We start from the raw sequence: 24,254 nt of genomic DNA, 5'->3' as shown, positions 1-24,254 counted from the left end.
CCCATCAGTCTCACCACTCTGACTTAGGAGGCATTGGCAGGGGTGGTCAGTGCCAGTTCTGCATACAAGAGGTCAGCCATCCAGTGCAGAAAACAGATAAATGATCTCATCCGTGCCACCAGGGAAAGTCAACTATCTCATGAATCTTAATTCAACCACTCACAAGATCATCACACATTCACTGGCATCTCATTCACTACCAGTAAAGGGACATCACAACTCATTCTTTCACACATACCCTCACATCTCCATTTGGCCTCATCTCCTCTAGAGGTAGAATCCCCATCCTGTCCATGGCTCCAATGAACATAAACGCACGCCTTCTCATTTGGCCTGACATGCACCTTGCTTACACTCTCTCCATCTGCCTTTATTCAGGACAAGATCAAGCACAGTCAACGGAAGACGTCCCAGGCCAGGGGTGGAGTGCCGGACATCAAGGTCCTCACCCGGTTTATGAGCCGTGCGTTGGAGCTGGTTCGGGAAAACGTGGACTGTTCCTGTGGTGACAGTGAGGTCAACGGCAAACACCCACGTGAGGTTCCTACACCACATAATCCCTCTCTCAACGCTACTCTGAGTCCACTGTTCTATGTTCAATGCAGCTGCCAAGCACTAATAATCTCCACTTTCTGTCCTAGGCACATCTGACACATTGCCCTCAGGCAACCTTGACCCCAGCTCCAGCACCAAGAGCCCCTCAGACGAGGACCTTGAGGGCAGCACTGTTAAAGATCCATCACGGCGCTCACTCACACCCTCCACCAGTGCAGCGACACACACCTCGGTGGGACTTAGACGTACAGTAGCATAAGAATCACAATCTGGTGAACACAGCACACAATATGTTCTGCAGCAGGTAGAAGCAGGGACATCCTTGGTCGCCAGCACTCGGAAGACTGCTGGAGGCAAGGAATCTGCTGAGTCTGAGTCAGGTGAAGAGCCTCTGGACTTGGTCCTCAGTCAGTTGCTGGAGCTGCAAAGACAAGCACAGAGCCATCAGGAAGGGATGTCTGGTGCTCTCCACAGATTGCAAGGGGTGATGGAAGAGTTTGTCCACCTTCAGTCTGAGGTGATAGCACCCGACATGCCGATGCACCAAGATTAACACTGGCAGGATGGTGGCTGCCATGGGGACCATGATCCAAAACATCAGCCCTGCACTGCTGCATGAGCTGAACTGCGTCGCTGATGCCATAGTTGGCCTCCAACACTGTCAACGCGAGAGGGGTGCGGGGCCACTCAATTTCACTCCAGCTTCCCCTTCTCCTCAAGGAGTCAGCCGGGGCCACTGGACACCCATGGGGAGGAGGACCAGCAGCTTGGCTCCCTAGGGCCATCCACCCAGGTGACTTGGGGATGTCTGGCCAATCCAGATCCCAGCTTCCTGTGATCCCTGCAGCTCCAGCTCCACAGGCTGAGTAGGGTGCAGCTGGCCCACAGCAGGACATCCAAAGGAAGCCGGGGCCCTCCAAGTCTCGGCCCTCCAGAGGGTGCTCGACAAAGTCATCACAGACAACATGGTGTTGCAGTCAGCAGGCTGTCTCCTGCTCCGGTGTGGATGTTGGGGGAGCACCAAGACATAGCAGCAAGGTTAGAAAGATTAAGAAGATGTAATTCTTTAGACCCAAAACAATTAAACTAAATTAACAAATTCAGGGACAAAGTAAAAGCAGCCCCTTAAAGGGAAACTGCAAAAACAAAAGACAAAATGCAAAGGAAACTTACCAACATCGATCCAAAATGTGATTAAAGGGGTCAATAACGCACCCAAATCCCCATGGTGCCCACCAAGTGTGGAAGGCCTCGACGATGCCAGTGGACACCGTATGCTCCCTCTCCAGGGATACCTGGCCGCAAAGAGGGGCAGACAGTCAGGTTGGACGACCCCCTCGATCGCCCGCTGTCTGGACCTGTTAATGGCTAACATGGCCAGGCCCAAGAGTAAGTTCATGAGGAGGTCCTCCTCCCTCAAGGCCCCCCCCCCCCCCGCACCGGGTGATTAAGAAGATGTAACTCTTTTCAAGTCAAAATATTTAACCAAATTAACAATAACAAGGGATAAATCAGGCACAGCCCCTAATTCAGGTCAGCTGTAAAACCAAGGACAAAGTTTAACGGAAACTTACAAACATTAAACCAAAATGTGATTAAAGGGGTCAACAAAACACCCCAGTCCCCGCGGCGCCCACCGGGCACGGAAGGCCTCGATGGTGCCGGCAAACACTGCGTGCTCCCTCTCCAGGGACATCCGGCCGCGAACGTAGCCGTGGAAGAGGGACAAACAATCGGGCAGGACTCCCCCCTCGATCGCCCGCTGCCTGGACCTGTTAATGGCCAAATTGTCCAGGCCCAAGAGTAAGTTCATGAGGAGGTCCTCCTCCCTCAAGGCCCCCCCCGCACCGGGTGATTAAGAAGATGTAACTCTTTTGAGTCAAAACAATAAACTAAATGAGCAAAAAAAACAAGGGAGAAATCAAGCACAGCCCCTAAGTCAGGTCAGCTGTAAAATCAAGGAAAAACTTTAAAGGAACCTTACAAACATCAAACTAAGATGTGATTAAAGGGGTCAACAAAACACCCCAGTCCCCGCGGCGCCCACCGGGCACGGAAGGCCTCGATGGTGCCGGCAAACACTGCGTGCTCCCTCTCCAGGGACATCCGGCCGCGAACGTAGCCGTGGAAGAGGGACAAACAATCGGGCAGGACTCCCCCCTCGATCGCCCGCTGCCTGGACCTGTTAATGGCCAAATTGTCCAGGCCCAAGAGTAAGTTCATGAGGAGGTCCTCCTCCCTCAAGGCCCCCCCCGCACCGGGTGATTAAGAAGATGTAACTCTTTTGAGTCAAAACAATAAACTAAATGAGCAAAAAGAACAAGGGAGAAATCAAGCACAGCCCCTAAGTCAGGTCAGCTGTAAAATCAAGGAAAAACTTTAAAGGAACCTTACAAACATCAAACTAAGATGTGATTAAAGGGGTCAACAAAACACCCCAGACCCCGCGGTGCCCACCGAGCACGGAAGGCCTCGATGGTGCCGGCAGACACCGCGTGCTCCCTTTCCAGGGACATCCGGCCGCGAACGTAGCCGCGGAAGAGGGACAAACAATCGGGCGGGACTCCCCCGTCGATCGCCCGCTGCCTGGACCTGTTAATGGCCAAATTGTCCAGGCCCAAGAGTAAGTTCATGAGGAGGTCCTCCTCCCTCAAGGCCCCCCCCGCACCGGGTGATTAAGAAGATGTAGTTGCACAGCATGGGCATGGGTGTTAATCACTTGTACATAATGTTCACTATTGTAAATAAACTCCCAAGAATGTCTCCTTGTCTATAGCCCATTGTTATGATGAACAATGTTCATGTCACTCAGATGTGAAACCTTGGTTCCTGCACAAGAAAAAGGCAGGTGTCTCAGTCCAGGGCCTCTGCCCTGTGCAGTGTGTAAACCTCACACCAAAGTGATGGTCTGGCTTCACACTCACTGGGCACATTAGTGATACCTGCACTGCGATGGTGCTTGTCATTGCTGCCAGAATGTGGTGGGCAGGTGTCACAGAGTTCCATCATTCTCTCTGTGTGCTCGCAGCACCTTTGAGGTGGGGCTGGCCGCCCATCTCTTCAGCATTTTTGGCCGGTGATGTTGTGCTACTGAAGGGGACGGCAGTTGAAGGCTGACAAAGGATCAGGTACATTTAAAGTTTCACAGCTGTGTCTCCATGATATGACCCTGATGACAAAGCGCAAGCGAGTTGCCCTCAGCTAGACAGGAGCCAAGACATGCACAGAGGCTATTGAAGATCTGTGGAATGTCCTTACTGCATGTCGTCATCACCCTCTTGGAATCTCGTACCTATTAATGCCCCCACTGCATCTCCGTGACATGAGCCTGAGCACTGAGGGTATGCGCGCTGCCATCAACCACACAGGAGTCAAATGTTCACAGATGCAAGATGAAGATGTCGGGACTGTCCTCACTGCAACTCATCATTATCCATGAATCTTACGATGTACCTCATCTGGTCAGCACAATGGCCTCATCGCCGGCATCCTCACCTTCGAGGACCTCATCACCATCATCCCCTTTGGCGTCCTCCTCATTGGAGGAGACATGCAGTTCTTCCAACTCCTCCTCAGCTAGGTTTTCCCCCATTGCAGTGCCAGGTTGTGTAGCGTGCAGCAAGCTACGATGATGTGCGACACCCTCTGGGGACTGTATTGCAGTGCTCCACCAGACCTGTCAAGGCACTGGAACTTCATTTTCAAAATGCCCATCATTTGCTCCACCAAAGTTCAGGTCGCGGCATGAGCCTCGCTACATTATCGTTCTGCTGCAGTCTGAGGCCACTGCATGGGTGTCATCAGCCATATCCTCTGTGGGTAGCCCTTGTCCCTGAGGAGCCAACCCTGCAGCCTATTGGATCCTGGAAGTTGTCAGGGATCTGAGATCTGCTAAGGGTATAGGAGTTGTGGACGCTCCCTGGGAATTATTGTATGATGTGTTTGTGGTGGCCACGGACCAGCTGAACATTCAGCGAGTGTAAGGCCTTGTGGTTGACATTGTTGACTACTTGTTGCCACTGAGATCTAAGTGCCATCGATGGCACCCTGCACCTGTGGAAAACCAGAGATCTGTGCAAATCCCAGTGCTGTTGCTTCCTGGCTTTCCTGATCCCGGGCAAAATGCGGAATGTTCTGTGCCTTCGTGAAGATGGTGTCCATGACCTCCTGGATACACTTGTGCAAGGATGATCTGAGTGAGATCCCACACAGATCACCTCTGGAACCCTGGAAGGAACCACTGGCGTAAAAACTGAGCACCGCGGTCTCTTTCCTGGCCACTGGCAGTGGATGCCCTCCATGTCCCCATGGCGCCAAATCCTGCAGCAGGTGACATATATGGCCGACCAGCTCCCTAGGCATGCACAATCTTCAGTGACACTGGTTCTCAGTCATCTGCAGGAACGACAGGTAATGTCCATACCCTGGGTCTATTAAGGTGCCTACAAGCTCTCTATGGATCTTCAGCCGCATGTGCAGCAGACCCTGCAGCATCCTTCATCCAAGCAGGCGCCTGCACCGTACTCTTCTTCCTCTTCCCTGCTCCCTGTAAGCCATAAGGCATACTGCTAAATCATCAGGCTGCATTATCCTTATTTTCTCCTCCTGCAGGATCAAAGAGAGAGATGCATGGGTTAGCATATGTGTCCTAAGAATCTCTTTTGGTTAAGTCTGAAGGTCCCACTTGGATGGCCAGTGTGTCGTGCGCTTCTTGTTGTCCGAAACCCCACCCACCACCGCCCGCTCCACTTGACCGATTGGCGACAGCTTCAGCCATTTGACAGCATGCTGTGCTCTCAGCTCAGGTGCAGGCATTCTCCTAACCCGCACTGCAAGTCTGTGCTGTTGGCTTGAACCACGGGGGATACTGGTCTAAACCTTAATTATGACATTGCAAGGGGCTGTGAAAGCCTCTACCAGTGACTGCGCAATGGCCGCCTTTCGCAAGGGGATTGTACAATGTGCCCAGTCGGTCAGTTGCTCTGCTGCCCGCTAAAATGTACATTAATTTGCAGCCTGCACTGAGGAGCGAAAAGCGCTGGAGCATTTGGTGGCACTTTCATGTTTTTGTGTTGCTTGAATGGGCAGAAATGCTTCAAAGGCCCGACTCCGAGCACATCAATGGAACTGCCGCTGATGGTCTCAGCTGTGGAAGAATGCTCAATTTGACAAGTTTTTCCAAGTGCGTGGCTGCTTCCATTTCCCCCCTCCCCACACCACCCCCTGGCATGTGCTTACGTACTTTCTTCAATCTGTGCTGCCTTGCACCTCCATCCCCAGCCTCACCCACTCAGGAGCCTTTGCCCTGGCACCATGCAGAAAGCCAGCCGCCAAAAAGCGACTTGCCTGTGCTCCCCCACCATTTGCATGGTGCCTCTTCCGTGATGTGCTACGGGCAATGCTCAAGAGCGCTGTGCAGAGTTGTGTGCACTCTCCTTCAAGTTCCCCTCGAATTTCAGCTTGCCAGGTGCATGCCTTTTAAGCATTATTGTGAAGCATGTCGTTCTGAAGTCACACCGAACTGGGCGGTAAATTTGATGTGTGGGGGTGATTCTGTCGCGAGGGTACAATAATGAGATGCAAATGCATTAAAATTAAGGTCCCGACATTGGATGGCAGAAAATGCGGCCCACCATTGACGGGAGGAGTGGATGATCACAAACTGGTTTCACGATGGTGTGAAACCGATTATTGGCCATTTTGGCATATCGGCTGCTCGCGCCCGGTATGATGCCCACCGCCAACAGGACCAGACGATTCCGCCCATGATCTTTGCAGTTTTCACACTGTTGTATTTTATATTATGAAAATAAGTGGTGAAAGTGGACACTCTATTGTTGCTCAAAGTTTACTATCTGCATGTAGGCAGAATTGTGCAAAAGTGGACTGCAGCATACACAGCTGAGCCTCTAACTCGATGTGCTCTCCGTAGCTTAGTAGATGATAAATAGAGGCCCAAAGCAATTAAACTATCAAGGACCTTGGAGAAAGGGAGGTGAGTTCTGACTAGCCTCTGACATAGCAGAAGGTCAATACAGAAAGCAACATGGAAGCTGTCAATAACAGTGACGATTAAGAAGGAATTGACTCAACTTTTATGTCTCTATATGTTTAGTATTTTTTGCATGCTGTTTTGAAACAATAGCAAAGTGGAAGAGGTCCCTCAGTTAAACTTTTAATGGGGTTTGATTTTTGACATGTTTTGGGTCAATCCATGTAATTAATGAGCAGGATGAATTCATTGACCTCCTTGGAGATGTAAAAATATTAAATTCCAGCACATAGAATTGGATCAGCCTCCAGATTCTGTTAATGTCTCCAAACATGCTAACAATCACACAGTGTTAACACTGGTGCATTTCCAATAGAAAGGGCCAGCATTTGCTGATGAACGAGATGGAAAGTGATATGAAAAAGTTATTTTTTAACTTTAATTTTCACTTGAACAATACGGCCACTCACTATCATGTAGGTTTGGAGGTGCAGAAAATCAAGTCAAGGTATGCCAGAGGTTCTGCATAGCCTGTAACATTGAGTGACATCTCCAGTGCTAGCCTCTTAGGCCTTTGATTCATTCGAGACATCTGTAGGAGAAAGGGAATTTCTAGCATAAGCCAACAATCCATTTGGTATTCTGAGTCTCAGGTGACAGCTACTCCTTGCCAGGATAACAGGTCATTCAATTTGTATACCACAGACAGAGCCCAGCAGCAACAGCAGGGCAGACATGTGTTCTATCAGATTGCAAGCTTTCTGGTTGTTCTGGGACTAATAACTTGTTCACATGTGTCCCTCAGACCATCTGCCCCAAATCATGACAGCCTTCAGGGGGAAAACACATTCCATGAATCGCAGGTGATTTGTAAATCCAAGTCTAAGTTCATTCTCATTGCCACTTACTGGCTTTGGGGTGGGTTTCTTTTTTTTCTCTATTTAATTCTGCAAGATGATCTTTGAGGTTCTATTCTAATTTATAATTGGTTAAGCTAATCTAGCAAGGTATGATTTCCCCCCACATTCAGAAGTGTATGCTGCTTCAAATTACCTTACATTTGCTTGATATCAGTGACCTATCTATATATGGGATATCACAATTACTTGGGCTTTGCCAATCGGAGAGCTACCTACCAGTTGCCATGATAGAGAGCTCTGCCACTAGAAATATTTTTCATTTATTTGGATCCCTCTTGTTTCCATTTCTCTTTCCCTACATCTTTACCCCTGCGCTAATTCTAATTGTTCTATTCAGAGTCAGATAATCCATGATAGGGCTGTAAAGGTTTTGCCACATAGTTTAAAAAAGAAGCAATTTTCTCTGATAGATCAGGTGGCTTACTCAATGAGTATCTAAGCCATATAAGCGAGGAAACGTCAGGTTTTTTAATTCTTTCATGGGATGTGGGTGTTGCTGGCTCGGCCAGCATTTGCTGCTCATCCCTAGTTGCCCTTGAGAAGGTGGTGGTGAGCTGCCTTGTTGAACTGCTGCAGTCCATTTGGTGTAGGTACATTCACAGTGCTGTTAGGAGGGGAAGTTCAGGTATCAATTTCTGCTGAGTTAGTATGTTGCAGCTAGCACAGCAAGATGGATCCCCTCTCTTTCAACATCTGGGTATCAGGGAGGATAAAATTGGCCTGCTTCTATTTGCTATCCTGAAATTTCTGTTGGAAACATAAAACCTGGGCATGAGCAGGATTGAGCCACTCCCCCTATTGTTCACCGGTGCACAATCACTGGCAAGATTTATAGGTTGCAAAATTGGCCTGCTTAGCACCCATAATTTTGGTGTTTTGTGTGCGGTTTTGGTACCAAAAAGACGACCGCACCATGCACACACACTTCCAGTGCAGCCCATGCTGAATGCCATCTTGGTGAGGGCATTTGCAAATGCCTTAGAGCATGTGCCGGATGTATGCAGGATAGGCTGTTGTGATGTCAGTCAGCATGTAATGTTGATTTGACACCAGCACTGTCATCTTTGACCTCATTGCTTCAGCTAACACCCTCTCTTAACTCTCTCTTAAACACGTTCCTGCAGCAGGAAGGACTCCCACTCGTGTTATTTAAAGGAATCAGCATCAACTTGCAGGTTGGTTGCTAATTCATTCCTCCTCATTTTCACATCCTACTGTTACTATAGGGTTCCTTGGTTCTATACAGTGTATAGTGGGTCATTGGACACGGAAGTGCCACAGCTTAGCATAGGAGGCATGAGGGGCCATGAGGGTAGGTGAAGTGCCATAACTTGACATAGGGGGCATGAGAAGAACGGGGGTGGGTGGGTGGAGCACCATAACCTGGCATCAGGGGCATACGAGGAGTCATCGGGGTTGGTGGGGGGGGCCTTACTTTGGCATACGGGGCATGAGGAGGACCTTTGAAACTCATCTTTTAAAAGGTCCCCTCATGCAGACTAGGGTTCATGACCCCTCTGAGGTGCCCTGAACTACAACTCTTTAAAAATCATGGCCCGACTCCATGGAAATTCTTATCTCCATAATGGAGTTGACAAGGTCAGGAGTGCCGGGTGCAGGCTTTGGACAGTAACCATCCCACACTCTTTAAAAGCACTCTGAAAATCAGACTGCCTGGGAATGGGGTTGGGAATCTCGGAATTGGGACTCACCTGCTGTTTTTAAGAGGCTCCTGAGTCATCCTAGCTCCGTGAAAATTCAGCCCTATATTCCCATGTGGCAATTTCAAATCATGATGGTGCTGAGGGTCTTGGCCATTCACCGAGGTTTCATAATGCAAGGGAAATATCTGGTGCTCCATTGTGAAGGAGACTGCCTTGGTGGTGATTTGATATTCTCCATATCCATGCCAGAAGGCAGGAACCAAGAGACACAGGAATAAGAAAGGGCTCTCAAGAGGAAAAAATAGCGCGTTCAAGAACAAACCTTCATGGGTTCAGAGAATTCAGAATAGCTGGTATCCACAGGAAGGCTGAATAACATCTCATCTGACAAAGTAGACAAGATTCTACAGTTCAATAAAGAAAAATACACACATAAGTTCTTGCCTTTTGTGTTCTTAAACAATTCCAGAAACCTAAAGTTCTTTCTTTAGTTGATCAATTAAGTACATGCTTAAACTCTTTTGAAACTAGGTATTTATAAAGTTTTAGACTTGTGGTAAATTCTACATTGTGAAGAAGGTCAGCACCCAACAGGAGATGCCATCCGTCTGATTTATTCCTTCTGGATGAAAATGATTGAACCTGGTTCAGCGCCAGAATCTGTACTTTTCAGATCGCAGAAACAAAGAGTAAAAATGCAGAATGACAAAGACCCACAGGCAACATTGTTTCCCGCAGAGTCCAATTGATGTGCCAGAATTAGTTCTATTATTAATTGAGCTCCAAGATTACAGGATTACTGATGTGCCCCTTTCTAATTTCTGAATGAAAGCATCACATTGTGCAATCTGTAAAAAGACAATAAACTCCTACAGAATGCCTCTTGAATATTGATTGCACCTTTTATTATGGTTGTGACATTTCAAATAAAGTTTTACCTTTATGTTCCCCACTGGATTAGCACCTGCACTGGCTCAGGTTGTACTGACCCATACAGATCAAGGAGGGTAATGGATCCCTTATCTGTGTTGAGTCAGGTTGGTGAAATGGCAACAGGAATTGCCCTATAGCTTGCTATTGGCTACGTCCCCTGCTCCTGATCTGCCTTAGTGAACTCCATTCACCTAAAAGTGGGATTGAGTTCCCAACATTCCAATAGCCTGCTGGATCTCAGTGTTTTAGCTCATGACTGTAGAATTTCTATGTGGGTGCTGTAATGGATCGCAATAGTGCAGCAATGACCCATGGATCTCTACTTAGAATTGACACCTGACAGAGACTTAGACTTAGAAGACTTTTCATACGCAGAGATGCATGAGACAGACAAAGCATATGCTTACATCTGTTTTCCATAGCTTGTTTTTCCTGGAACAGACCTAGCCTGAAGCCCGAGGCTATAGTTTGAGAGATATCACTCTGCATTAAGCGTGGCTGATCAGGCGTCTCTCCCACTCTTACTGCCTGCCACTGAGCATTGGCAGTCTGTTATCACCATTGTGGGTCTTAGAGGGATTCATGATCTGGGCTTACAGATAATGCTGGAGGCAAGGCTATTGGTAAAATTTATCTTTTATTTAACATTATACTAACCATGTACAATACAGGCTTAGCACAAGGCTCTACATAGAACTAAGAATGAGGCTCTACATAAAACTATCTTTCTCCATGCTGTTATGACACAGCAGTTTGTAAAGGCTGGGTAATTTAAAATCCCAGAGGGAAACTTTAAACAACTGTCATAACCTATATTCTCAAGTGGCATGTTTTGAGTTGCAGCTCTAAATTCAGGAACAAGACCACCAGTTCTCGAGAGGTTTTTATATCAAACTAAATGAGACTTTTATTAATTTACAACATGCACATGGCTACAAATTACTACTATCATGGCTTTTTAACAAATTCCCAAACTAATCTCCACTAAGGCAACAGCAACCCATGGGCCAGAATTTTACATTCGGCATGTGGGTTCAGCGGGAGCGGGCAGGGGTGGTCGGGAATTCGACTCCCACCTGTGATCAGCTCCGCACCGCGATTTTACACTGGCGGGCCTATTAAGCCCCCCCAGTGTAAGATGCAACAGCGGCAACAGCGTGAAGGGGCAGGCGGGGGCAGGGGTGGGGGCAGGGGCGGGGGCGAGAGCTCAATGTCCGCCGGGTCCAATGGTGACCCTGCAGCTGATTCAAAAGCAGCCGCACCAGCCATGCGAAGGCTGCCAGTGATGCACTTGCATCTTGTGATGGAGATCGTTGTAGGTGAACACAGCAGGCGGGAGGGCAGGTCGGCAGGGCAGTCGGCACTGCACTTTTCTGATGAATGTCTCACTGCCCTCCTGAAGGAGGTGGCAGCACAGAGGGAGATCCTCGTCCCCAGGGACAGGAGGAGGAGGCCCCCTACCACCCCCCCCCCCCCCCCCCCCCCCACCCCACCACCCCCCTCACCTCACCAAAATGCCTGGGAGGAGGTGTTATCCAGGGCGAGTCCCCACGATGTGGTGAGGTGCACATGGGTGCAGTGCAGTAAGCGGTTCAATGATCTCCTGCGATCGGGAAGGGTGAGTACCGTGTTGGTATGGGTCACTTGGCACAGCAGTTAGGAGCTTCCCACCACCCCTTCCACTCCCCCCTTGGACTCAGAGGTCTTACAGTGTGAGTGGCAAATGTCAATGAGGCAGCATCTGGACAAGGGGGCGAGCGCTGGCTGCTTGGAATGAGTATCTTGCGGCTCCAGGGTCATGAATCGGCTGAGCCCTGCGAGGTGTTCCTCAGGTGGGGGTGGCCAGGCTGCAATGGCAATGCAGGTACACGGTGGACTAATCAATCCTCCTCTCTCTCCTTTCAGGAGAGGACATCCCACACCAATGCTGAGAAGTTGAGGCCTGGTGGAGGACCACCCCACCTACTCATCCTAACTCGATATGAGCAGGAAGCCCTGGAGCTGGAGAGGTGCCATGCACCTAGGTCAACCGGTCGCGGTGAGGTCGGGGTGCCACAGGGAGGTAAGAATGCAGTGCACTGACGTCAGAATGTCTGTAATTGCAACCATTCCACTGTAGTCTCTATATTGATGTGATTCTCGAACATGGAATCCCCATTGATAATGGAAAGACGAGGGTACCATGATCCGGGTGCCAGACATGCACAGTAACAGTGTAACGACTTCAACTAATGACATGTCCTTGTTCTTCCTTTCAGGCCCACCAGCAGCCCATCGAGGTGAGGAGCCTGAAGGCCCACCACTGACCCCAGAGGACAGCAACCATCACAACGCACCTGCGTCACACTCTCTCAGCCAAGCAGGCACCAGCGCAGATACCAGCATCTCGGTGGGCATTACATCAGCAGCTAGTACCTCAGTGCACATCGATGAGGGCACTTCACACTCACTTGAGGTGCAGTCAGAGGCAGAGAATTCCCAGGATGCCGGCAGTTGGAGGACTGCTGGGGACCAGGAACATGCTCAGTCGGTGGCTGATGATGGGTCTCTGGAGTCGTCCCTGAAGCAGCAGATGCTGGAGGTCCAGCAGGGTGTGTGGGAGGATCTGGCGGAGATACATGAAGGAATGCGTGCTGTGGTCTCCGTGATGGAGGAGGCCTTGTGGAGCATGAGCAATGCAATGACCGTCATGGCAAGCGCATTACCTCCTCCATGGAGAGCGTGGCAACTCTCACAGAGAGGCTCCTCCAGGGCCTGAATCAGGGGTTCCTTAGGATGTGCTCGGACCTGCAAGCCCTTACACCGGCAATGACCTCAGGTGGTCACTGTCAATGTGGGAGATGGATTGGGCACCTGCTATACCAGCTAGGTGCCCATCCATCAATGATGAGTAGGGAGGTCCAAAGCGACCTCACTTTGGTGCACGAGATGCTTGTTGCCTCTGCGGGCTCCTCTCAGGGTGCTCCAGATGACGGCAGCAGCTCTTCTGCCCCTCTGCCAGTGACCATGACATCCAATGAGGCTGCGGCGACTGGGGAGATGCCAGTCGTGGCAGTGGTCGCTCGCTCCCAGACGGGGCAAACACAGACTTCACATGCCAGAAGACGTCTGCCGAGGTCATCAAGGCCAACAAGACAACAGAGTGAGCAGGCTGTCTCCAAATCCAGTGCCAGCAAGAGGGGAGCACCTAGACATAGCACCCGCAAGCGAAAACTTAAAGCACTTTAAGCACAACACGGGCTTATCACTGGTGATATTTTTTCCCCCACTCTTATGTTAAGTGTTCTTTGGTGTGATGGATAACACCTATCAATTTCATTTATATTATGTATGCCAGGCATCACATCATTAAATGTGTTTGTTTTCAACAAGCCTCTGGGTGTTCTGCAGATGCAGGGTAACCCATGATGACTTGTTTGTCATTGAGTTTTATTGAAATGGCACATTGTGCATATTGTTCACCAAGCAAATGTTCCTGTCAGGTATCGCGTATGGACCCTGCAGCCCTGGCATGTGGTGGTGGTTCTTAATTGGTAAGCTAGCTGAAGGACTGTAGAGTCAAAGCATCCCAGGTGTCTCTGCCTCCCTGGACGTTGCCCAGGTCAGTGTCTATCCCCTCAGTGTTCTCCTGACCGTGCTCGTCCTCGGACTCACTACTGGACTCATCGTCTGTTGCCAGCTGACAACATGTGTCAACATCTTCTTCCTCCACTGCGTCCCCCCTTTCCAGCACCAAATTGTGGAGAGTGCAGCATGCAACCACTATCAGTGACACACGATCTGGGGGGTATTGCAGTGCGCCCCCTGAATGGTCCAGGCATCGGAAGCGCATCTTGAGAAGACCGATACCGCCCCTGAGGAGTCATGGCTCCTATTGTTCCACTGCTCTGCTGTTCTCGGATGGTGGAGAGGTGTCATGAGCCACCTTTTGAGAGGCTAGCCCTTGTCACCCAGCAGCCATCCATCCAGTCAGGCTGGAGCACTGAAGAGCCCCGGCACCTGGGAGTACCTCAGGATGTAAGCGTCATGGGAGCTGCCAGGGTACCTTGCACAGACTTGCAGAATCTGCATCCTGTGATCACACACTATCTGCATGTTCATGGAGTGGAAGCCCTTCCTGTTGACGAAGGCACCGGGCTCACCTGCTGGCACCTTGATGGCCACATGTGTACAGTCTATAGCACCCTGGACACGGGGGAAGCCAGCAATGGCCGCGAAGCCTCTGGCTCGCTGTGTCTGACTGGCCTCGTCCGTGCAGTAGTGAATGAAAGTCAATGCATGCCTGAACAGAGCATCTGTTGCCAGTTTGACACAACTGTGGACAGGTGATTGGGAGACTCCACAAAGATTACCCACAGACCCCTGGAAAGAGCCGGAGGCATAGAAGTTGAGGGCCACAATGATCTTCAGAGCCACTGGCATGGGGTGTCCACCCACACAGTCGGAGCTGATCTCAGGGCCAATCCTCTGACAGATGGAAGTCACTGTCTCCCTTGAGAGGCGGAACCTCCTTCGGCATTGCATCTCAGACATATTGAGGTAGATGCATCGCCGCCTGTAAACCCTGGCAGCAGGATAGTGGCATCTTCTGCGGCCCCTTCCGCCTTGGGACTTTCTGTTGGCCCTGCGCTACTTATGCCTGCGCCTGTCCTCCCACAGTTCACTCCCCTGGAAGCTGAATAGGGACACCTGGCCTCCTCCCCTTTCTGGCCCTCTCTTCCTCCTCAGAAGAGGTGCCTCCAGCAGAGACCACAATCCCCATTCCCAGAGCAAGCAAAGGCTGTCTGATACCTGGAAGGACCCAAGTGGTTTGACTCCGCCGGAGTCCTGAACTGAAGCAGCTCTGAATGCAATGAACATGTCCTGTTCACACAAGCAAGCAACAGCAACTTATAAGCTAAAGTACAAACAACTCGCATTAGCGAACCCACCCACCCCTCTTATCCCGCCCGTGGATGAGGTTTTTGAAAATGTGGGCTAACCGCCTGCCCGTTGCGTCTGTGCGATGCCCTGAAAATCGCACGGGTTACGTAAGCTCTAAGACAATTGGTGTCTCAAGGGCCTTAACTTGTCCATTAATTAATGGCAGGCACGCCTCCGTGTTCATCGCGTACCTGCCTAGCAAAATATTGCGAGGGTGCATGGTGATGTCGGGACACACGCCCAACATCATCGCACATCATATTACGCTGAGGCGTGTCAGGTGCGCGCCCGCATGCCCAATGTAACATTCTGGCCATAGACTTTAAGCAGACACCAGGCAAAGCGTTTTCACCTCACAAATTCAAAATGAGGTTCCTTTCAATTTGGTTCCTTTGCAGACAGTTGTAGGCTTACAGCTGCTTTGATGTTACATTGCCTCTGTCCTGCACAAACTCCCCTCAGGTTATACCCAGCACGTCTCTTTGAATGTAAATTCTCATTGTATTACCAGACACTTTAAATTCCTCTAATAGTTCCAATTTTATTATTAATATAAACACAGTTTTGTCTCTCCTAGCTAGGTGCAAGATTTCACTCCCACTCTTGAATGTTCTATTCAACAAAATGCAAATGTTTCTCTAACTCTGTTTACATCTCAAAACTACTATACATCAAAGCACCCAGACTAGCTGGCTTTAATCCATTTAAGACACACACAGACACACCCACAGGCTAAACCTCTACTACTGAAAAACATAATTTCCAATAGCATTATATACATTAATAGCTTCATGACAATGCTGTGTTGTCATGTGATCTTACATTACTGATGATGTAGACTATATATTTACATATTTAACATTAACCCTTTATACTACATCTCCTCCCCACCATGTTTCTGACTCCAATAAATACATAATTTACATTATCCTGCATCTCCCCTGAAGTCTCTGCCTTCATCTCTTGTTCACAGTGAGGTGAGGTGAGAGTGACTGCCCTTGACATAAAGGCAGCATTTGACTGAGTGTGGCGTCAAGGAGCCCTAGCAAAACTGGAGTCAATGGGAATCAGGGGGAAGAATCTCTGCTGGTTAAAGTCATACCTAGCACAAAGGAAGATGGTTGTGGTTATTTGAGGTCTCCACGTTCTCTCTCAAACTCTGTAGAATAGTATGTGAATTATCAGAGACTACTGGTTCTCCATTCAGATTGTCTTCCTGGGTAGTTAGTCCATTCTATTGATGATCTTCTTGTAGAGATACATGTGTTTCCATTGCTCCTCTCCATTCTCAGTCTCTGCAAGATAAGATCTTGGACTTCTTGTCTTTTCCAGTGCTTGGCCCTCTCAATTCTGGTCTCTAACCCAGGCTGATTCACCTGGTTGGAGTTCTGGTAAATCCTGCACTCTGTGGCTTTGATTCTAGTTTCTGGTCTGATGTGCATAATACTCATCCTCCTTCTCCCTTATTCTCTCTATATAAATTGCTTTTAGACATGGCATGAGCATATGTGGAAGAACAGGGGTTGACTCCATAGTCTTCTTCCCATCAGAAGTTCTGACAGAGCCAAACCATCCTGAAGTGGTGTGGAACAATAATTCGACAGTGCTATGTTGTTATAATCATTCTTTGTCAACAAAATGTTTACTTTTCTTACCCCTCTTCTGGCCTCACCATTTGCTTGCAGATACCTGGGTGAACTAGACAAACCCATAGTCTTCAGTAGATTTCTTGAATCATGCATTTGCAAACTGTGAGCCATTGTCTGAAATCACAAGATAGGGAATATCATGTGTGGCAAAAATTTCTTTCAGTGAATTAATGACTGCTTCTGAGGTTGTTCCATGAAGACGTTTAAGCTCAATCCATCTAGATTAATAGTCAACAACTACAAGGAATGTCTTCCCCTTGAGCTCAACAAGGTTCATTCTGAGATGTTCCCGTGGTCTGGATGGGAATGAGGATCCATTTGTAGTTCTCTTTGCTCTTGGCAATGGATTGCATGGGTGATGTAGCTCGAAATTATTTCCTCTAGTGGTTTTGTGATTCTGGCCACCAGACTGAATTTTACATTCTAGCATGACACTTTGAAATGCCTAGGTGCCCCTGGTGTATTCCCTGAAGAATTTTGAGTTTGAGAACTCTTAGTATGACCAACCTCTCATCATAAATTAGCAAGTCACCAATGACACTGAGATGTCTGCATTACTCCAAGCATTGCTTCAGGATGAGATTGTTTGGAACAATCTGGCCTTCTATTTTTGCTGTACTGCCTAATTTTAGCACATTCTTCATCTGCTTTTTGTGCTTGTCAAAATTCATGATTTTGTTCAGCCTCTGTGTTGTTGCTGGTAGGAATATTGTAGTCAGTGAGATATATGACTCTATGTCCTCAACTAAATTTATGTCCTCTTGTTCTGGCTTCTCAATAGGAACGCATGACAATGCACCTGCTGTTGTTTGTTGTTTGTCTTGGACATATTCGGTCATGGCATCGAACCTCATGAACCTCAGCTGAAATCTCTGGACTCTAGGCGGCATCTTTGCTAGTTCTTTGGCATTTAATATGGTGACCAATGGTTTGTGGTCTGTTTCAATTGCAAACTGCAGACCTAAGGATAGTCGGAAAACTTCTCACAGGCCCATGTGGCTGCTAATGCCTCTTTTTCGATTACCATATATCTTTGTTCCATTTCAGTCAATGACCGAGACGCATAATATACTGGTCTGCATGTCCCATCTGTCTGGATTTGAAAGAGTACTGTTCCTAGTCCAGTTACTAATGCATTTGCAGTAACTACTGTGGGCAGTTCCAGGTCATAGTGTGCCAATATGCCTGGTGAGATGAGCATCTTCTTTATTTTTTGGATTGAGATTTGTTGATGTTTTCCCCAACACCAAGCTTGGTCTTGCCTGATCAATTGGCATAGGGGTTCATTCACATGTACCAGATTAGGGAGGAACTTCCCTGCTTGATTGGCCATCCCCATGAAGCGTTGGATCTCTGTAACATTGCAAGATGATGGGAAATCATTGATTGTCTTGTTTTTTTGGGGATCAGCCCTGATGCCTGGTGTGTGAATGATGTGCCCCAGAAATGTAATGGTTGGTTGTGAGAGCTTACACTTATTGTTGAGAATTAGCCCTGCTTCTTCCAAGGGTTACAACACTGCTCTCACCCTTGTATTGTGCTCCAGTGCGGTGGACTTGTAGATCATGATGTCATCCATGTGGCAGATGACCCTTTCTAATCCCTCAAAAATGCCTGTTATTGTTCTCTGGAAAATCTCTGGTGCCAAAGGGTAGGCAATTGAAACAATACCTCCCAAAGGGCGTGATGAATGTAGTAAATAGCTTGGATACATCATCTAAAGGTGGTTGCCAAAAGCCACTGCTTGCATCCAACTTTTTAAGGATTTTACTGTTTAATAGCTTTGTCAGACTCTCATCTACAGAAGCTATTGGGTGGATCTTTCTTTCCACTGCCTTGTTTAACCATGTAAGGTCAACACAGATTCATATTGAGCCATTCAGTTTCAGTATAGGGACCATGCCTGAACACCAACTTGTAGCTTACAGGTGAGATGACTCCCTGGTGCAGCATTGACTCCATTTCTTGTTTCACTTTCTGTAAAAGTGGGTGAGGAGCCTTCCTTGGCCATACTGGTCTTGTATCTGATTTCAATGACTTGCAATAGGCTGTTTTCAGCTTCCCCAGACCTCTGAGCAGTTTTGGGAATTCTGTCCTGAATTCCGTTGATTTTTCTGGGCTTCCCAATTCATCAGCTTTATAGATGAATTACAGATCTGTACAAGCTTTTTGACTTAGCAGTGAACATTCTTGGTTGTGGATCACATATAAAGTTTCTGTGGTTTCTCTTCCTTTTTACTGGAGCGTAGCAGTCAACTATCCCTTGACTTTCAGTTGAATGCCTCCTGGACCGTGGAGTCGTATAGTCAATGGCTGTAGGAAGTCTTGTTTTAACCATTGCTCTGTGTCTGAAAGAGTTGAAACTACTTCTCCAGTGTCTAATTTGAAGTTTGTTTTATTTACATTGACCATTGTATCTGCGCTCCAATAGTTCCCATTGGGCCCTGTTATTTCTCTCAAGAATGGTGCTTACTTAGCTTTGTCTTCTTCAACTTCTTGAATGGTACATTATCTTAGTTGTTTCTCCTTCAATTTTTGTGTTAGGAGCTTTTTGCTGTGGCATACCAATTTAAAATGGCCTCTCTTCTTTCAGGGATGGCAGTCCCCATTTTTGGCAGGGCATTTTTCATACTGATGCAACCATCTCCTGTCACAATGAGAACACTGAATAATGGGACCTACCATGCCCACACTATCCCTCTATCCCTGTTTCAGATTTGGTGCACTGCTAATTCTATGTCCTACAAACTGTTTTTCAGCCAGTTTTCCCCACAGGAATTTTTTTGCGCCTTGAGTAAAAGTGTTTTTTTTTCTTTCTCACTCCTGCCATCCTTGTCAACTGCATAGTCTCCAATGGGGTCAAATCTTTCCTCAACTGCAGAAAATCTGATAAAACTTCTTCTAAGACTCCTATAATAATGTGGTCCTGAATGAATTCATCTTTTAGGGCTCCATATTCTCAATTCTCAGCTAATCAATAGAAATCATTAATGAAGGAGTCTACATTTTGTCCCAGTCTTCGGATGCATCTATTGAATTTTCCCCCTCCATAATGGTATTCCTTCAAAGATTAAGATAAGTATCAAAGTCTTTGATTACTTCTTCATACGTCACTGTGTCTTCGTTTATGCCCTGTCTGACCCTGTACTGCATCATCTGCAGTATTGCCTTTGAAAAAGAGAAGGGTGCTGACCTGTCTCTTGCTAGTCTTCCCTGCTAGTCCCAAAGCTGTTCTGTACTTGGTAAAGCTGAGATACCAGTTCTGGCACTTTTCAGCTGATTCCGGGCCATCTACATGGTCAAAGCACTCAGGGAAAGGTAGGATTTTCTCCAAGGCTTCCCTTCACTGTAGCCTTTTCTGGTGTTCCATTGAAGATTTTTCAGTGCTGCCCTTGTACCATAGTCGTTTCTTTGCCTGCTTCTTCCAGTCGCTGGGCTCTTCACTTGCTCCTTTCATCATTTTTTCTGCTGTCACCATCTGTTATCACCATTGTGGGCCTTAGAGTGGCTTGTTCTGGACTTACAAATAATGCTGGAGGCAAAGCTGTTGGTGAAGATTACCTTTTATTGAACATGATATTAACTATGTATAATACAGGTTTAACAAGAGGCTCTACATCTCTCTCTATGCGCTTTTACATGTGATCTTACATAACTGATGATGTAGGCTATATATTTACATTTTTAACATTAACTCTTTATACTACAGGCAGGATTTACAAGTTGACAATCAACCTGAAATAAAAAAAGAAAGTACTGGAAAAATTCAGCAGGTCTGGCAGCATCTGTGGAGAGAGAAACAGAATTAATATTTCGAGTCTGATGTGATGCTTCTTCAGAACCCAGATAAATCTTTCTGTTTTTATTTTAGATCTCCAGCATCTGTAGTATTTTGCTTTTATGACAATCAACCTGTTTTGACTACATTATGAATGTATATTCTTAGCCATCAAGACTGAGACTCAAACCTGGAGCTTGTGGCTCAGAGGCAGGGATGCTACCCACAGCATCACAAGACTTCCCTCTAAAAGAGAGTAGGAAATCAAATTTGCATTCCTCAATACACCCAGAGATCATGAAAAGTGGTAGGTTTCTTTCTGCTGGGCTGGAGGAACCCAGGAAGGATTTAGACACTTGAGAATTCCATGCCTTCCATTAAATATTCTGAGGGAAATAAGAGCAGGTTTAAGAAAAACTGCTTTGAGGCTTCCAGTCCAAATGCTGATACCTGTTAGAAATGCCAACATTTCCACTTGCACGGCACCTGACTTGATTCATTCCTATATGAAGCAGATGCGAGTGCCAGCATCACTGGACCCAGTTGGAAATGGCAGTTTATAATACTTATGGGCATTTCAATACATTGTACAGCTGTCTCCTGAAGAATAAGCAGCCTTGCTAATTTCTCCTTTTTATGAATTTTAGCCCATCCAGTAACTACTTCCTTTCTCACTAAAAGTTTGGCAACATCTTCTTCCTTGGTAAAGACAGATGCATAGTAGTACCTCAGCCATACCCTCTGCCTCCATGTGTGAATCCTTGTTTTGTCCCTAATCAGTCCTACTCCTCCTTTTGCCATCCGTTTACTATTTATATGCTTATAGAAAACTTTTGGTTTTTATGTTTGCTACCAGTCTCTTCTCATACTCTCTTTTTCTGCTCTTATTTCTTTTATCACTTACCTTCTGAACTTTCTATATTCAGTTTGGTTCTGACTTGTATTATCAAACTGACATCTGTCATATGCATCCTTTTGCTGCTTAAATTTGTTCTCTATCACTTTCAACATCCAGGAAAAGCTGGCTTTATTTCTCCTACCCCACCATGGCAGTGCACATCAATAGTACCCAAACCTTCTCCCCTTTCAAAGCAGCCCATTGTTCAGTTTGGCTTGCCAATCATGGATTCAATTTACCTGGGCCTGATCTGTTCCCAACCCATTGAAGCTGGCGCTCCTCCAATTAATTATTAATACTCTAGATTGCTCCTTGTCCATTTCCATTGTTTGCCCAAACTTTATGATCACTGTCTACTAAATATTCCCCTGCTGACACTTGATCCACTTGTTCCATCTTATTCCCCAGAACCAGATCCAGCAATGCCTCCTTCCTTGTTGAGCTGATGTAGAAAATTCTCCTGGACACACTTTAGAATCTCTTCCCCATCCCTGGCCTTTACACTGTTACTTCTAATATAGAATAATTAAAGTCCCCATTACAACTAAACTATAGTTTTTACACCTGTCTGTATTTTCCTTGCAAATTTGTTCCTCTATATATTTCCCTCACTAGGCCTATAGAATATACCAGGTAGTCTACTGTTATTAAATTATTACAATATACTCTCCTGATAACATCCATGAGTAAATTTAATCTTATCTGTGCTAGAATGTGACAAATATGTTTACATATACTGATTGTTCCAGTTTGCTGTGTTCCAGAAAATGGCCTCATTCCATTTGAAACTCCTCCAGTGGATCAGATCTATCTCCATAGTTAGGCAACTGGAACAGGATCAATCTCTGCTAAGAGCTGTAGAGTTGTTTCAGACAAGGACTGCCTGATTAATTTAATTCTTGATGTCGGAATCACATTTTCATCTAGTGAATAAATTTCACAAAAAAAGTAACTGTGAGTAAACAGCCATGCAATCTGGAGTATTAGCAGAGTATTTGCCTGCTTTAAGTGCTATTCTGAGAATTGCTTCTATCCTGAAGTGGGTGCAGGAGAGCTGGCAAAAAGTTCATAGAAACACTGTGGCTCAGTTCATAGCACCCTCGCCTTTGAATCAGAGGGTTGTGGGTTCATGTCCCACTCCTGGAAACCAAGAACTGTGAATGTACTCGAAAAGAGTTACATGTGATCTGTTGATAACTTGAAAGAAAAAGTTCATAGAAACAGCCTTTCACTTGTACCTTGTTAAAGGTAATCACAAACAGCTGGTGCAAAATTACATACAGAGAAAGATAAATGGAAAGTGGATATTGAATTCCAAGTCAGGTCTGCAGTCATTGAGTTTAACTGATAGAAAGATTTCAAAAGTATTAGCAAAGCTGCAAAGATACTGGAAAGATAAGCAAGAGATTACCTGGTAAAGTAAGAGCCAGAGCAACAAAGAGGCTCGGCGGTTTACCTCAAATCTCATACGTAAATTGGCTTTGCAATTCTTTAAATTACCATTCAGTTTAATGGTAACTGCACAATTAATATTTCTCCCTTTCTTGGATCTTAATGAAAACAATATTTTCTAATTTTATCAACAGTTAAATAGCTTGTATCATAAAGTGTCATCTTTGGCTCAGTGATAAAAATCTTGCCTCTGAGTCATAAAGTTGTGGTTTCAAGTCTCAAATTACAGACTTCACCATGTAATCTAAGCAGACACTTCAGTGCAGTACTGAGGGAGTGCTGCACTGTTGCAGGTGCCATCTCTTGGATGAGCTATTAAACCAAGGTCTCTTGGGTCGACATAAAAGATCCCATGACTCTTAAAAGACCCCATGGCTCTTTCTGGCAAAGAGCAGGAGAGTTCTCCCGGTGCCCTGGCCATAATTTAACTTTCAATCAGCAAAATTAAAACAGATGATCTGGTCATTGGCTCTCACTGCTGTTTGTGGGGCCTTGTGTGTACCAATTAGCTGCCAAATATCCCTACAATACAACAGTAACTACATTTCATTACTACTTAATAAGCTGTAAAGTGCTTTGAGACCTCCTGAGGTTGCGAAAAGCGTTATATAAATGCAAATTCTTTCTTCTTTCTGTTTCTTCCCTGTGTTTGAGAGCATCATCTGAAGAAAGCATCAGTAACTGGAAAATAACAGTCACTGCAAGATGATTAGATTCAAGAGTTTCAGGAAGGATCATAAACCACAAGAATAAAGTTTGAGTGATTTGAAATTGTAATCTGACCCCTGTTGACAGCACTGTATGGGAGCATTGGATGACATAGTAGGTAACACACTGACCTGTTATCTCTGGGTTTGGTTTCAAATCTGACCCAGACTGATGGGATGAAAGTGATCTCTGTAAACCTGTAGTTGGAAAAGGTCTGGCTAATTTTAATTCACTTCTTAATTGGTATGATTTAGAGAAAAATCTAACTGTAATTGTGCAATAATCAGCATTATCACTCAGAGACCACAAGATAGCTGATTTTTGAAAATGTCATTCAAGTTCACTCTGTAAGGTTGGTGCTGAAATGTACTGGATAGATGTGAGGTCCCCAGCATCTAATTGTGTTTTACCTGACCTGAAGGTTTCGGATGCTACCCCTGGATGCCAAAAGTGGAGGAAAAGCTTTGTTTTTGAGCAGAAATATCCCTCACCTTAATGAGGACAAAACTCTTGTATTTCTTTATCTGCGCTTCAATAATAACCGCTGTTCACTTTCTGAGCTGCCATTCACTGGCTTTGCATATGTTGCATCAAGAGTAGCAGTCAGTCCAGATACTGACAGTCTCATGTCCCTGACAGTCACAGTATTATTCATGTTTACCTCTCTGTTCCCTGGAGAGATGTTGGAGGGATCATAGGCTGTATTTCAATTCAGTATTGCACTTGTACTGACTGTTACCTAAGCACCTCCCACCCCCCCCCCACTCCCCCCTACCATTGGC

The sequence above is a fragment of the Cetorhinus maximus genome, chromosome 13 (genome assembly GCF_964194155.1).
Source record: "Cetorhinus maximus chromosome 13, sCetMax3.hap1.1, whole genome shotgun sequence".
NCBI lineage: Eukaryota > Metazoa > Chordata > Chondrichthyes > Lamniformes > Cetorhinidae > Cetorhinus > Cetorhinus maximus.
Note: the sequence above shows the minus strand (reverse complement) of the source record.